General features: G+C 40.2%; 1 long non-coding RNA gene across 1 annotated transcript in view; it reads right to left on the bottom strand.

Annotated features, from left to right (window-relative positions):
• Positions 1-15,232, bottom strand: part of LOC308622882 — a 45,889-nt gene that overhangs the window by 11,679 nt on the left and 18,978 nt on the right. Inside the window, exon 3 of the long non-coding RNA XR_014016701.1 lies at positions 8,744-8,838. This is a non-coding gene — a long non-coding RNA (uncharacterized lncRNA). The remainder of the gene's footprint in view (positions 1-8,743; positions 8,839-15,232) is intronic.

The following is a 15,232-nucleotide window of genomic DNA, read 5'->3' as shown; positions in this document are numbered from 1 at the left end:
AAAACAAAGCTAAAGTATTAAAAATGATTTTTGAAATGTATAGATTAATAGTTTTCTCTGAAGATCGATGTGCTAAATTGAGATTTATTTTTCCCAAAAGAGGTTTAATTTTTTTTTTTTTTTTTTTTGGCTGGGTCCAACTTTTGCATAGGGAAGTTCAAAACTGTTCATTGTAATTGTCACTTCCTACTTAATCATCAATTCAGTTCATATTAAAAATGCAACCTTTGAGGGGGTGATGTTTTTCTTCCCCGCTTTCTTCTTGCTTGGGATGCCCGTGCCTGAGATGCGTTTCCTGCTCCTGTGCTCCCTTAGGGAGACCGTGTACTCACACCTCATCTCTCAGTGGGATATGCTGCTTGGAGGTGTCAGCCAGCACCTGAGGCTGTAAGGAGAAGGATTGCTCATGCCGGGGGAAGCCAGCCATCATGTCATGATGACAGTGATGCAGCTTGTGGAGAGGAACCTGAGGACTCCTCCCAACAACTGGCACCAGGTTAGGCCTAGGAGCAACAAATTGATGCTGGTTAATTGAAGTCCCTGAGAAGCATTTCAACTCAAGTTTAAATCTTTATGCCCTGAAAAAAAAAAAAAAAAAATGCAACCTTTTACATGCAGATCTCTCTATGACATTATACTCGCCTGGAGGAACCACCCATTAAAAGGATGAGAGAGAATTCATCACCCTCATTACTCCTTTTAAGCACATTCATGAGAATAATGCATCAATTATGATAAATTAATCTTAAAAGGTTGCTAAGGGCAGACTTACGCCTGTGATTTGGGCTTGTAAGCCTTTACTAAAGAAATTCTTTTTAAAAAGTCAACTAGTTGCATCAAGAAATCAATTACTTTCTATAAAAGATAAATTATTTTTGAACTTTTTATTATTAAATAATTTTTTTTTTTTTTTAATTTTTTTGCGGTATGCAGGCCTCTCACTATTGTGGCCTCTCCCGTTGCGGAGCACAGGCTCCGGACACGCAGGCTCAGCGGCCATGGCTCACGGGCCCAGCCGCTCCACGGCATGTGGGATCTTCCCGGACCGGGGCACGAACCCGTGTTCCCTGCATTGGCAGGCGGACTCTCAACCACTGCACCACCAGGGAAGCCCTTATTAAATAATTTTAAACTTACAAAAGAAATGCAAGAATAGGACACAGAATTACTGATATTTTTCATCCAGATTCACCAATATTTAAGTTTGTCACATTTGCTTTAGTACTTGCTGTCTCTGTCTCTCTCTGCCTATCTGTGTCTCTATGTACGTATTTATATTTATAGATATTCTTTTACATATCAGGAATTTTAACATTAATGAAATATTATATCTAATATACTGTCCATATTCAAACTTCACTAATAATGATCTTTATGGCAAATTTCCCCCAATCCAGAATCTAATCCAGGGTTACTCATTGCACTTAGTTGTGTATCTTTTAATCTCCTTTAATCTGGAAAGCTTCCCAGCCTTCCCCTATTTTTCATGACATGGAAATTTTTTAAAGAATATAGTCCATTAAGTATGATATCACTTATATGTGGAATCTAAAATATGGCACAAATGAACCTATCTACAAAACAGAAATAGACTCATAGAATAGAGAACAGACTTGTGGTTGCCAAAAGAGGGAGAGGGATGGACTGGGAGTTTGGGGTTGGCAGATGCAAACTATTACATTTAGAATGGATAAACAACAGGGTCCTAATGTATAGCACAGGGAACTATATCCAACCTCCTGGAATAAACCATAATGGAAAAGAATATTAAATAAAAGAATGTCTCTATGTGTATAACTGAGTCACTTTGCTGTAGAGCAGAGATTGGCACAGCACTGTAAATCAACTATACTTCAACAACAACAACAAAAGAAGAATACAGTCCATTTGTTTTTATAGAATAGCCTCCAATTTGGATTTCTTTGAAGTTTCCTCATTATTCCATCAAAGTATGTATCATTGGCAAGAATGCTTAATAATTGATGTTGTGTCCTCTGTGCATGGCATCAGGGGCACACAATGAAAGGTTTTTCTCATTAGTGATTTTAATTTGATCACCTGGTTAAGGTGATGCCCATTAGCAAAACAAGATAATTATTGGCTGCCAAGAGGAAATAATCAGATGAAATTTTAGAGTTATTTTGTGTGGATTGTTTTCTGAATATTAAAATTTCATATTTAATGACACAATACCAAGCACTCAAAATAAAAAAATATATACGACTTGCTAAATGAAGTGCTAGGAACTCAAGCAGAAATATTACTTATTGGGCTTCCCTGGTGGTGCAGTGGTTAAGAATACACCTGCTAATTCACGGGACACAGGTTCGAGTCCTGGTCCGGGAAGATCCCACATGCCGCGGAGCAACTAAGCCTGTGCGCCACAACTACTGAGCCTGCGCTCTAGAGCCTGCGAGCCACAACTACTGAAGCCTGTGCACCTAGAGCCTGTGCTCTGCAAGAAGAGAAGCCACCGCAATGAGAAGCCCATGCACCACAACTAAAGAAAGCCCGCGTGCAGCAACGAATACCCAATGCGGCCAAAAGTAAAATAAACAAATAAACAAACAAATAAGAAATATTACTTATTGTATCAATGACTAATGGGACTCATGACCTAATAAACATAGCTTTGATATATTTTATGCATACTACCTAAAAAAACACTTCAACGTGTATTTCTAAACTTTATTACAGACCTGAAAAATTTTAATATTGCTCCATTTTGCCTATGACGCAAGAGAATTCAGTGATTCTTTTGGGATTAACAGGTAGTAAGTGGAAAAGACAAGATTTGAACACAAACCTACCTGGATCTCAAAGCCCTCTTGCTCTAGCATATCATACTGCATTTCTTCTAAATGAAAAATCTAAGTTTCTATATGTTAGCCAAAACCAAATATAAATGTTATTGACCTTTCTCTGTATAAAAAGTAGATTAACTTTTGAAGAGAATTTTTTAAAATGCCAATGGTAAAATTTTAAAGTTAGGAGTATATTTTAAATCAGGCACTGGAAATAATGGGAATCTGGTGTGCCAGCTGTTAAGACTTGGTGTATATATTGAACTTTTATTTATGTATTGAACTTTTATTTGCCACGTCTCTCTTTATCACAGATGTTATCCCCTTTTCCACATCCTCTCACTTAGTCATATTATTCACCTACATCTTTCTTTCTGGATATTTTGATCTCTGTATCTCTCTCTCTCTCTCTCTCTCTCTCATTTTGGCCTCTTTCCCTTTCCAAAAAACCTCCATCTTTTCAAGGTTTACTTCTTTCCATCATATTATCACAGCTAATAGGGATCTGGGCAATGAAGATCATCTCAAGGGATCAGTTCTGAACCCTATGCCATTTAGCACTTCCATTAATAATTTGAATGATGATAATTAAAAGTAATTCCAAACTGAAAGGGGTGGCTGTAACCTAAGAAATTTGCATTAAAACTAAAATTTCTAACAAGACAGAAAAATGGATGGATAAGAACAGTAGATGTTTTGCAGGATACCAGTAGTGTAATTTAATTACTTTAGGAAAGAAAAAGCATCTGTTCAAGCACAAGGTGGCACAGGATGGGCTTTATACAAGTATATCAGGATAGAATAGAAAAGAATAGAGGATTAAAGTGATTCCCATTCTAAATATGAGTCAAGACAGTAGCACATTTGGAAATGTGTCTAATATTGTTACATATGAACAATATTCCAAAATTTATTAACTTTGAAGTTATCCTTCCTTTGTTCTCAGCATTGGTTAGTTCTAAATTACAGTAATGTTTCTATTTTGTCTGTTTACATTTTAAAATGTATGCATCATTTAGGAATATTGGAAAAATAAATGCTTGTAGACATATTACAAATTACTTAGATTCCAGAGAAAAGCAACCTAAAGCTTTAAAGGACATGCAATCAGACCTATAAGGACAAATTTAAGAAACTGAGCTTATTAGTTTACTCTGTATTTCAGAACTGTTAATACGGACTGTACTAAAGCAGAAAACTTTTCAGATAAGGCCACGGAAATATTATTTATAGAATCAAAGACTATTTGGACTACAGGATGTAATAATAATAGATACTACTTGCTGTATGGATACAACCCGCTAAGCACTTCATTATTATTTCTAAACTTTACACAGGCCTGAAAGGAAGTAACGTTAGCTCCAACTTCTAATATCTCTCAGTTATAAGCATTTTATTCCTTAATCAATAGGTGCTTACTTTAAAAAGCAAATGCCTGCTGGAGAAATAAGTGTCTTCAATCAATCATGCCTAAATGAAAAACATTTCATCAGATAATCATTCTGTTCCACTCACTATCTAATAAGTAGCTGTTTTGATGGGGGAAGGGAAGGAGAGGATAGAACAATTTGGGGGTACTGAGATTGAATGCGGTGGCGAGTTTGAGTTGAGCATCAGAGTAGGATTGCTGTTACGTAACACGTAGGGTGGGCACGTTGCAATTTGTTCTGCACCTCACGTGGCGAAAACCACGCCACTGAGCATTATCTGCCTGAGTTTGGGAAGGCTCCCTGGTGAGGGAATTTCTGTGCAGCTTGTCCCAGTCAGCACAGCAGGCAGAGCCAGAGAAAATGCAGGAATCATATATGGTAGATGTAAAGATGAACTTCCTGATTATAAGGATGAGTAAACACTGGAAACAGCTAGTCAGAGAGGGAGTTTGTGGAATCTCCATCCTGAAAGAAGTAGTTCTCTCATGGGAAAAATCTCTGTGGACTACATACCCCTGACTGGACATGACTGGACACACTGAGGGAGGACAAGCTTTGCTTTGAATGAGAGGCAAAGGAGTTGTTTTTTTAAAAATTAAATGTGATGAGTGAAGTATTCATTTCTGTCCAAAGCAAAACTAGACACTTACTACATTACAAAAAATGTTTATGCTGCAAGAGATCTAGTAAACACACCATCTGGAGAACCTTAGAGTTCAGGTTTTCAGAACTACTGATTTTTAAAAAATAGGCCAGCTCTCCTAAACGTTTTAAGTAACAGAAGTACTTCCAGTTGGAAATTGGTAAAGGGTAGGCTAATTTGGGGGAACTTCAGACAAGAAGATATGCTCTTATGATTTCTCTAAACTTCCATGTTCCCCTAAACCAGTTTTTAAGCATTTGACAGGAAAATGGTAGGAGAAGTGGGGGGAGGTCTGCGTGGGGAGCTGGAAGGTCCAAGTTCAAGCACCTGGATTTTATTCATTTAGTTCACTGATGACCGTCTCACTGCCAAAAACATCCTTCTCTTCACAAAAAAGTTGACCATTAGTATCATAGTGCCCACTTATTTACTTATTAGAATATGAGTGCCTATTATGTACTAAGCAAATAATTAAATTGATCCAATAATTTCACACCTTATATCCATTTGAAAGAACATTAGTGTTCTTGAACATCTGTTTCCCCATGTATAAAACTGGTGTGCTAAAGGACAATGAACTAGATGATCTATGAAGCCTCTTTCAGTTGTAAAATTATATGTTTCTGTAGCCTCTCAAAGCAGGTGCTGCTGCTTGTGTACGACGGAGTCAGACCCCAGCTCTGCCACCTCCTCACTGTGGGACTGGGCAGGTTACCTAAGCCTCTTTGGAACCAGCGTCCTTGTGTTCCTGCCATCATTACAATCCTCACTTGGAACACTTTTTTGATCACATTACTTAACTCATGTATGAGATGCCACGGACAGGACTTGAAGACATATAATACCTATCAAAAAAAAGCCTAGCATAATGCCTCACAGTGTCTCTCATAGGAGAGCCTCAATAAAGTTAATCCCATTCTTTCTACTGTCTTTGGAGAGGCTACTCACCCATTTCAAACTAATGTCACGCACAATTTCCCAAGAAAACAAAGGGCAAGACTGTTAGGTTTTATGTTTTGGAGTTTGATACAGGCTTTGCATGACAACATTTTCTTTTTCACCTTTTATCACCCATTATGATCAAAATCATCTGACATGTATATTAGCTGTCTGTGTTCCCCAAGTCAAGGCTCAAAATAAATGCACATGAACATGACCTGAAATTTTGCTTGTATCAGAAATACAAATGGCTAGGTCAAATAGCCAGATAGAATTTTATGAGAGTCTGGAAGTTTTCTAGATACTTTTAATCCTTTGCCCGTTGTTTGAACTGTCCGTCTTTTATTTTATTTTATTTTTTGATGTGGACCATCTTTAAAGTCTTTATTGAATATGTTACAATATTGCTTCTGTTTTATGTTTTTGGTTTTTTGGCCGCAGCGCATGTGGAATCTTAGCTTCCCGACCAGGGATTGAACTTGCACCCCCTGCATTGGAAGGTGAAGTCGTAACCACTGGACGGCCAGGGAAGTCCCTATTTGTCTTATTAACAATTTAAAATACATCGCCCAAATTAGGCCCATAGAATACTCTTATTGAATTTTTTTTACCTGTATATCCCCACCTTAGTATAGGTGAAAATCTAACTAACTACAGATCTCATAAAAACAGTAGTTGAAAACAGAATTATATATATATACACACACATAGACCTCAGAGACTGAGTTGACAGCAAGCATAAGTTTTCCTTAGAGGCAAATGGATATATAAATCCTATATAGGGCCTCCCTGGTGGCGCAGTGCTTGAGAGTCCGCCTGCCGATGCAGGGGACACGGGTTCGTGCCCCGGTCCGGGAAGATCCCACATGCCACGGAGCGGCTGGGCCCGTGAGCCATGGCCGCTGAGCCTGTGCGTCCGGAGCCTGTGCTCCACAACGGGAGAGGCCGCAACAGTGAGAGGCCCGCATACCGCAAAAAAAATAAATAAATAAATCCTATATAAATACTAAAGGACCATCTAAAAATGAGATATTCATGAACGTTCCTAGGCCACAGGCAGAACAAATGTATACATTGTGACATCAATACTTTCTGAATTAAGGAAAACAAAAGATCTCAGGAGGTTTGTGAGCCTTACAACGTGTCATCTTCAATATATCTTCCATTGTTTGCTAAGTGGACACTCTAAAAGGCACAGCAATTATTTAGTCTATCCTTGCTCATGTTACCATCACTCCCAAATTACAAAATTAATCTACATGTCTTCAGCTTTCATAGAAACCTATTTAACATTATGCCCTTGGACTTCTGCCAAAAGCCTATGTTGAAATGACCATGCAAGGAATATTTTGGCATCTTTCATAAAATTGCAATTTGGGGACACTTCTGTTTGTGCAATGTCCTTCATAACAAGCTCTGTGAGGTAAGTTTTTCTTTGAGTTCAATGCTAGGCAATATTTGTTTCTTCTGAGCAACTGGTATCGTTCAATTTAGTGGTTAGTAAGACTATGCAACTTATATTTCCCTTTTTAGCAAGAAGTCCAGAGTTAAGTTTTCTACTCAGTTTTAACATCTAGTCATTCTTAAGGTTTCAGGTTAATTATACACCATCTCTACACATCGCTTCCACTCCCACAAACCCATTTATAAATTGGCTTTTGTTTTTTCTGTCTCTCTCTCTCTCTTTCTCAAGTGCCTCTGTATTCATTATAAGCTAATTCAAATTTTTTTTTTTGCATTACGCAGGCCTCTCACTGTTGTGGCCTCTCCCGTTGTGGAGCACAGGCTCCAGACGCGCAGGCTCAGCGGCCATGGGTCACGGGCCCAGCCGCTCCGCGGCATGTGGGATCTTCCCGGGCCGGGGCACGAACCCGTGTCCCCTGCATCGGCAGGCGGACTCTCAACCACTGTGCCACCAGGGAAGCCCTCAAATATTGTTTTAAAGAGTACAGACAAATAATTTTACATTGTTAAACTTAATAAATTTAATAAATAAACTTAGTAAATTTTTTTCTTAGTTTTACCATTATTGTAATTCAAGCTAACACATTTGAGTACATCATATTAAAGTTTAAATTTAACTCTTGATAAACAATACTCTATCACAAGAGGCAAATGCTTCAGATGTGTGTTTATTTGGATGTAACCTACTGACATACTGTAGCGGCAGTATATACGGTTACCTCTAAATATGTCAAACAGCTCCAAATAGAAATATGTATACTACTAGTACAATGCCAAATACTCTAAAAAATTCCTTTAATTCTATAAAACATATGGCTTTGTGCTTAAATTTAAAGAATCTCAATCGTTCCCTGGATTTATAGTCCAAAAAGAAACAAGTCTGACATATTTCTGGGTGTGGTTTCTGAAGTTTTTATCCCCTTTGACTTTGATTAGTTGAATATCTGAGGTCATCTTGAAATATAAGCCTTGTCGGTCAGGCTATGTAGATTTTGTACTTGTCCTTGAGAAGACCCTAATGAAGATCACTGTATTAGAGTATTCTCCGTGACTTAACTTTAGTGATATGCATGCAACAGGACGGCTTAACTGTGGAAGCCACTATAAAAGAACTGGGTCACCCATGCATTCCCATGCAGACATGTCAATAGTACTCTTTGGTTCTAATAAAATTAGGGGTAAAACCTTCTTCCCGTCACCATCGTCTACGAACTCTGAATTGGCTACATGTAAGTAGGAGAACATCAAGCACTAATATCAGTGGTGGGAAGTACAAACACAAGAATAAAAATGAGAAGGAAGTGCCCTCTGGGTGCTGCTACGAGATCATTTTTGGCCTCTGTGCAATAAGTTAGGCCTCTCCTGCGTTGGTTCCAAGTATACCATGGAAGAAAGCCAGCTCTAAAATTAATATTCTTCTGATCATTTGAACGTTGAATAAAAATTGAGAAGGGATGAAGTACCTTCTCTTCCTTTTTGGCCTTCTATTCAGGAACCCATGTCATTTAAGCAACTCTATCCTTGCAAAGGGAAATCATATCTCTGACCTGGAAAACAACTAGAACAAATACCTGTGTTGAGAGAAGCATGTTCATGGGAGATTATATGAAAGACATGCAATCAATCCATTCCTCTAGATAAGCAGTCACAAACTAAGATTGATTTAACCCACAGGAATATTTTGTTTGGCCCACAGTGTATTTTTTAAAATTGTGAGATTTCAAATATAGAAGGTGGCAATAGTGTTCTTAGTGTCCCCACGTGGCAACATCTGCTGGAGCTGAGCAATGGCAGCTGCTCCCTCTACTTGGGGCAGGGGATCTCCAGGTGGTCACAGTCCACACATACATGCATTTGCTCTGCCTACAAAGATTCTGCAATCAGAGTGGCCAGCTGAATGCCAACTGAATGCCAGGATTGCATCGTTACTGCCATTCTCGTGTCAGGATTGCTTCTACTGATTTTCACTTTGGTGGCTGTCATCCGCGCCAAGCATGTGATCCGATTGCAGACTCACTCCACTGGAACCTGGGGCTCTTTTCTCCCATTACGTCAGTACAACTAAATCCTGTACTCTGCTGCATAGATATCTAATTATTTATAAGCACTTTTCCTAGCCCATCAGAAGAGTAAGATCTCAATTATGGCCCTCCCTTTCTTTTCATTTTCTCATTACACCCACAGCATAGAAAATACACTCACTGTCTACTGTAGACTGCAGTGATTATCCCCAAATACAGGCTTCCTGAAAGAGGATGATGTAACCCCACCCACAGATGTCAGGTTTAGCCAACGGAATGTGAGCAGATATGATACACGTAATCTCTGAGAAGAAGCTTTAAAAGATATGGTGAGTTTCCACCAGCCATCTTTATCTGCCATGAAAAGGGAATGTCCCAGAAAGGCAATGCTCCTTCAGCCTAGGTCCTGAAATGAGGACACATATGACACCTACTTGAAGGCTGATAGAGCTGAAACTGACCCACATCCTACATGTAATATGAGCAAGCTACTGAGATCACAACCCTGGAGATGAATTCATCTTCACATAGCATTCAAACTCTGAATAAATGCCAGCTCGCTTTTGTTCCACTCAATTCTTGTTTCTAAGGATTCACAGAGAAAATTGGCTGCTAAAGAGGAACCATGGAACAAAGTAGAAGAATCCCTGTCTTCTAAGAACTTATAATCATGCAATATTTTAAAAACAGTGGCATTGGGAGACATTTGACTTTTGCCTTCAGAGAGCCTACCACATGTCAATTCTTCTGGTACCATCAGAGACACGAAGATCCTGCTTAGAGACACGAAAAGCTAACAGACATTGGGATAAGGACAGTGCTACAGAAACTAAGAGAAAAATCCTATCATATGTCAGAAAGTGAATTTTTCTGAAGCCCTTGACTGTGTCAGGTATTCTGGAGGGCTCCTAAACGGGCCAGGAGAGGTATTTCTAACAATTGTTGCCAGTGAGCAAGAACAGAAAAACAAAAGTTTCTTGAAATGTTGTTTAAAGCAAATTGGCTAATGATTTCATCTACCATCTATTTACTAATAACTCCCAGGTCTTTATTTTCCAGTTCAGGCTTTTCACTTGTGTTCTGGACCTGCATTTGTAGCTTCCTATTAATTGATGCACCTCAAACTCAACATGTTCTAAATCTAATCATTAGCCTTCTCCATTTCATCTTCCCAATCTGCTTCTCTCCCTCTATTTCCTATCTTAGTGAATAACACCATACTTCTAATCATAAAAACAAACAAACAAAAACAGGAGACATCTTAGGACAGAGGCTGCAACGTAGCTGTTTATTTTCTGAAGTTGTTTTTATTTGGTTCAGACGGAACTTTAAAAAAGTTTGAGCCAACATGTAAGGTTTGGGAGATGTCACAGAAAAATACAGATTTAGGCTTCTCTTTAAAAATCAGAAAATGGGGACTCCTCTGGTGGTCCAGTGGTAAAGAATCCGCCTTCCAATGCAGGGGACGAAAGTTCGATCCCTGGTCGGGGAACTAAGATCCCAAATGCCATGGGGCAACGAAGCCCATGCGCCACAACTATGGAGCTCCTACACCTCAACGAGAGAGCCCGTGTGCCGCACACTATAGAGCCCACACACCCTGGAGCCTGTGCACCACAACTAGAGAAGAGAAAACCCGCACGCCACAACTAGAGAGAAAATGCACAACGTAAGGAAAGGTCCCGCATGCCTCAACGAAGATCCCACGTGCCGTAACTAAGACCCGACGCAGCCAAAAAAATAAGGAAAATAAATAATAAGACAAATAAAAACTTTAAAAAAAAATCAGAAAATGAAGCAACATCAGGCCCTACCTCCACGGAATAATGGGCTAACGCTGAGGAGCAGGTGTCCCATTTAGATTCAGGTAAGCTCTTGCTTCATGTAGTATTCATAATGGCCACAATGATTGCTGAGGCTTTTCATTCATTTTTGTCACTGTCTGGCTCTTGAGGCATCTGAGATTATGAGTCTTATGCTGAATCCTTTCTCGCCGCATACCTCCACCACAACCATCAGCAAGTCCTATGGCCTCTAGCATTTCTCCAATCTGTCTCCCTCCTCTTCATCTCAATCGCTACATTCTCACTGTGGGATCTCAGGCAATGCTCATCTGGACTACTGTAACACTTGAAATACCTCTAGTTCCACCTGTCTAATGGGTTACTGACATACCAGGGAAGTAAACGGATGTAATTAGCCTTCCTGAAGGACTTCACTGGTTCTGCATGGCCCACAGGGGAAAGTTCAAATTCCTTTAGTCCACGGTACCAGGCCATTCATTCCCCGACCTCCACCCACCACTCCAGCCTTAACTCATTTCACTCCCACAGCAGTCTACACTCCAACCCTTGCAAACAGTTCTGCTAACCAGGTGGGTTATTTCCATCCTCTGGATCATGCAGCTCTTTATGCCCAGAATATCTTCATCTCATCATTCAACCCACACAACAACATTCTTAACTCCAGAAATTTGGTTCAAGTGTTCCCTTCTTTTTGAAGACTTTTCTGTCTCGTTCCCAATTCTGCAGGTAGATATGACCATTGCAGTCCCACGTCTATCCCTTTCTGTCCCCTGTAAGATTGCTATATTGGTGACCATGACATGTTATTGTACCTATTTGTTTACTTGCTTGTATTAGGCTGGGACTCCGCCTCATTTGCCCTTATATTTCCAGACCCATGCCTGGTGCATACAGCTGCTTAAAAAATATTGGCTCGGGGGCTTCCCTGGTGGCACAGTGGTTGAGAGTCCGCCTGCCGATGCAGGGGACACGGGTTCGTGCCCCGGTCCGGGAGGATCCCACATGCCGCGGAGCGGCTGGGCCCGTGAGCCATGGCCGCTGAGCCTGCGCGTCCGGAGCCTGTGCTCCGCAATGGGAGAGGCCACAACAGTGAGAGGCCCGCGTACCAAAAAAAAAAAAATTGGCTTGAATGAATAAATGAATGATTATGTCAAATGATTACTTATAGGTAGGTGTTCTCTTAAATAGCATGATCATCCTCTTTACACCACTGATTTGCTTGTATTTGGAGATTATTGAAGGGTTAAAATTTTTAGCTCAGTTCAAGAAAATTAATTCAATTTCTGAAACAGCAGGAGCTCAAATCAATAAAGTATATTCGTATTAACAATGTTTCCCCAGTTTTATTCTTAAGAAAGGTACCATATATTGCCTCTGACACATGGAGGCAAATGATTGATAAGTAATTTATGATTCAGGTTAATTATACTATATGTAGGACACATATCAGTACGCTTTATGGGTATAGCTCATAAATAACACTAGGTTTTAACTATCAATCTTCTTAATGAGGAAAAGAATACAATAGGACCTTCAGAGAACTAATTATGAATCAACCAACCTTTACAACATGAGAATGTAAGTGGCACATCTCTAGGTAATATACTTTGTATTACTCTCTAGAAAGCCATGTTAACATAAAACTAAAAATATTTAAAGCTTCAAACTTTCAGATAAAATCACACAAAAACACCTCTCTTGGAGTTCTAAAGACAGTCATTCATTCAATAAATACTTATTGAGTACCTACTGTGTGCTGGGCACTATTCTAAACTCTAGGGATGCTGCTGCCTTTATAAATACGACTAAGGGCTGGGGAAGCCAGTACAATATACCAGGCTGGAAGATAAGAAGGGAGCCCAGGGCTGACTATGTAGCATATCAAAACAAATGCCAGTCTGCTGGGGAACTGGACGACTTTCTTTTCACCGGCACCAATGCACATTTTGCACCTGTCCTCGTGAAATTTAGATGTTAGTGTGGTGCGGGGGAGAGGGCACAGGGCAGGTCAACAGATGACAAAAAAAAAAATAAGTAAAAGCCTGTCAAGAGACTAAAAAGTTCTGTAAGAGAAATAAAGCATGGAAGAGACCTGAGGAGTACTGAGGGGTAGAGGTGCAGTTTAAAACAGGGCGGCGAGGGAAAGCCTCACTGAGAAAGTGGCGTTTAAGCAAAAAGCTGAAGAAAGCGAGGGAGTGGGCCATGTGGATACGTGGCAGAAGAGCATTCCAGCAGAGGAAGCAAACAGCAAATGAGGACAGGGGTCCAGAGGTGCCTGCAACTTTCATGGAACAGCAGGGAAGCCAGTGGCCAGTGTAGCTAGAGCAAGGGAGCATGGAGGAGAATAGTAAATCGTAGATTCAATCAGAGCGGTAATCCAGGGGAGGAAAGAGAGGATTGGAATATATAGGACAGTTCTTCTCCAATCTGACAGGCCCAACGCTCTCATCCATTCATCATTCATTTATTTATTTATTTATTTATTTATTTATTTATTTATGGTTGCATTGGGTCTTTGTGGCTGCGCACAGGCTTTCTCTAGTAGCAGCGAGCAGGAGCTACTCTTCGTTGCGGTGTGCGGGCTTCTCATTGCGGTGGCTTCTCTTGTTGCAGAGCACAGGCTCTAGGTGCGAAGGCTTCGGTAGTTGTGGCACGCAGGCTCAGTAGTTGGTCGCTTACGGGCTCTAGAGCGCAGGCTCAGTAGTTGTGGTGCACGGGCTCAGTTGCTTCGTGGCACGTGGGATTTTCCCAGACCAGGGCTTGAACCCGTGTTCCCTGCAGTGGCAGGCAGACTCTTAACGACTGCGCCACCAGGGAAGTCCCAACTCTCTCTTTTTATAACAAATATTTTATATTCCTCCCTTACTATCCTGAAATTAACCTCACAGATGATATAACTTATCTACACACCTAACTTCAAAAGAATCAATATAATACTGAACCTACCATATAAATGAGAAATAAATGAAAGTAATCTATAAGAAAATAAATCTATTTCAATATGTAAATGTTCAGACATGAACACTGTAAAAAACATGAAGAAAGATGTCACCTTTATAATCACCATAAATGCAGCAGCTACAAATGCAGAAGGATAAAGGAGTGTTTTCTTGGAACCTCAAATGTCACAAATGGTGACGCTGATGCAATCTCTGACATGACTTTCTAAATGACAAAACCTCTGGTAAAATTCTGAACACTCTAGAGTGTCATCTTCCCTCAATTTCTATGATAGTTGCATTTCTGGAAGATCAAGTGTACATTAAAATCACTCAAAAAATACTTTGCATTTATATATAAATGGAGTTAGGTTCTAGGCTCAGATCATCATAAACAGGTTTTTCACCTTTAAGAATGTCCCAAGGACATCCAAGAGTCATGTAGAAGACACACAAGGGGACTTTTCCTGGTGATGGGAATGCTTTAATACTTTGATTATTGTGGTGGTTCCACAGGTGTATACATTTGTCACAACTGATCAAACTGCACACTTAAAATGGCCTATTTTATTTTAGACAAATTATACCTCTAAAATTGATTTTTAAACATCATACAGGGTGAGAGGCGATTCTTTACGGTAAGGGAATCTGTAGGATGGACTAGCAGGGCCCAACATACTAAATCCCACTCAAGCATGGTACATCCCAAAAGGCTTGCCTCAAATTTCCAAAACACACCCTAGTAAGTAATACCACATCCACTGAGAATATGGCACGCTGTCTCTTAGTGGGACAGGAAGTCACTAGGGGGTCTTGAGCTGCGGACTGATGGGATCTGACATGTTTTAAAAAGGCCTGTTCTGACCTTTGGAGCAGAGACAGGCAAGGGCTGATGCAGAAAGACCACTCAGAAGACTATCATGAAAGGTAGGCAAGAGATGATAGTACCTTAGCAAGGTGGTACTCATGAGACGTATCAGAAAAGACCTTCACAAGTTTCCAACAGAGCCACCAAAGGTAGTGCAGGAAATAGAAAGAACCCAAACAATGTTTCTCAGATTAAAAGAAGAGTAGTGGGGCCTCCCTGGTGGCGCAGTGGTTGAGAGTCCGCCTGCCGATGCAGGGGATACGGGTTCGTGCCCCGGTCCGGGAGGATCCCATATGCCGCGGAGCGGCTGGGCCCGTGA

Source organism: Mesoplodon bidens (assembly GCF_964165515.1).
Source record: "Mesoplodon bidens genome assembly, chromosome: 9".
In the NCBI taxonomy this organism is placed as follows: domain Eukaryota; kingdom Metazoa; phylum Chordata; class Mammalia; order Artiodactyla; family Ziphiidae; genus Mesoplodon; species Mesoplodon bidens.
Note: the sequence above shows the minus strand (reverse complement) of the source record. Positions and strands in the feature narration are given on the sequence as shown.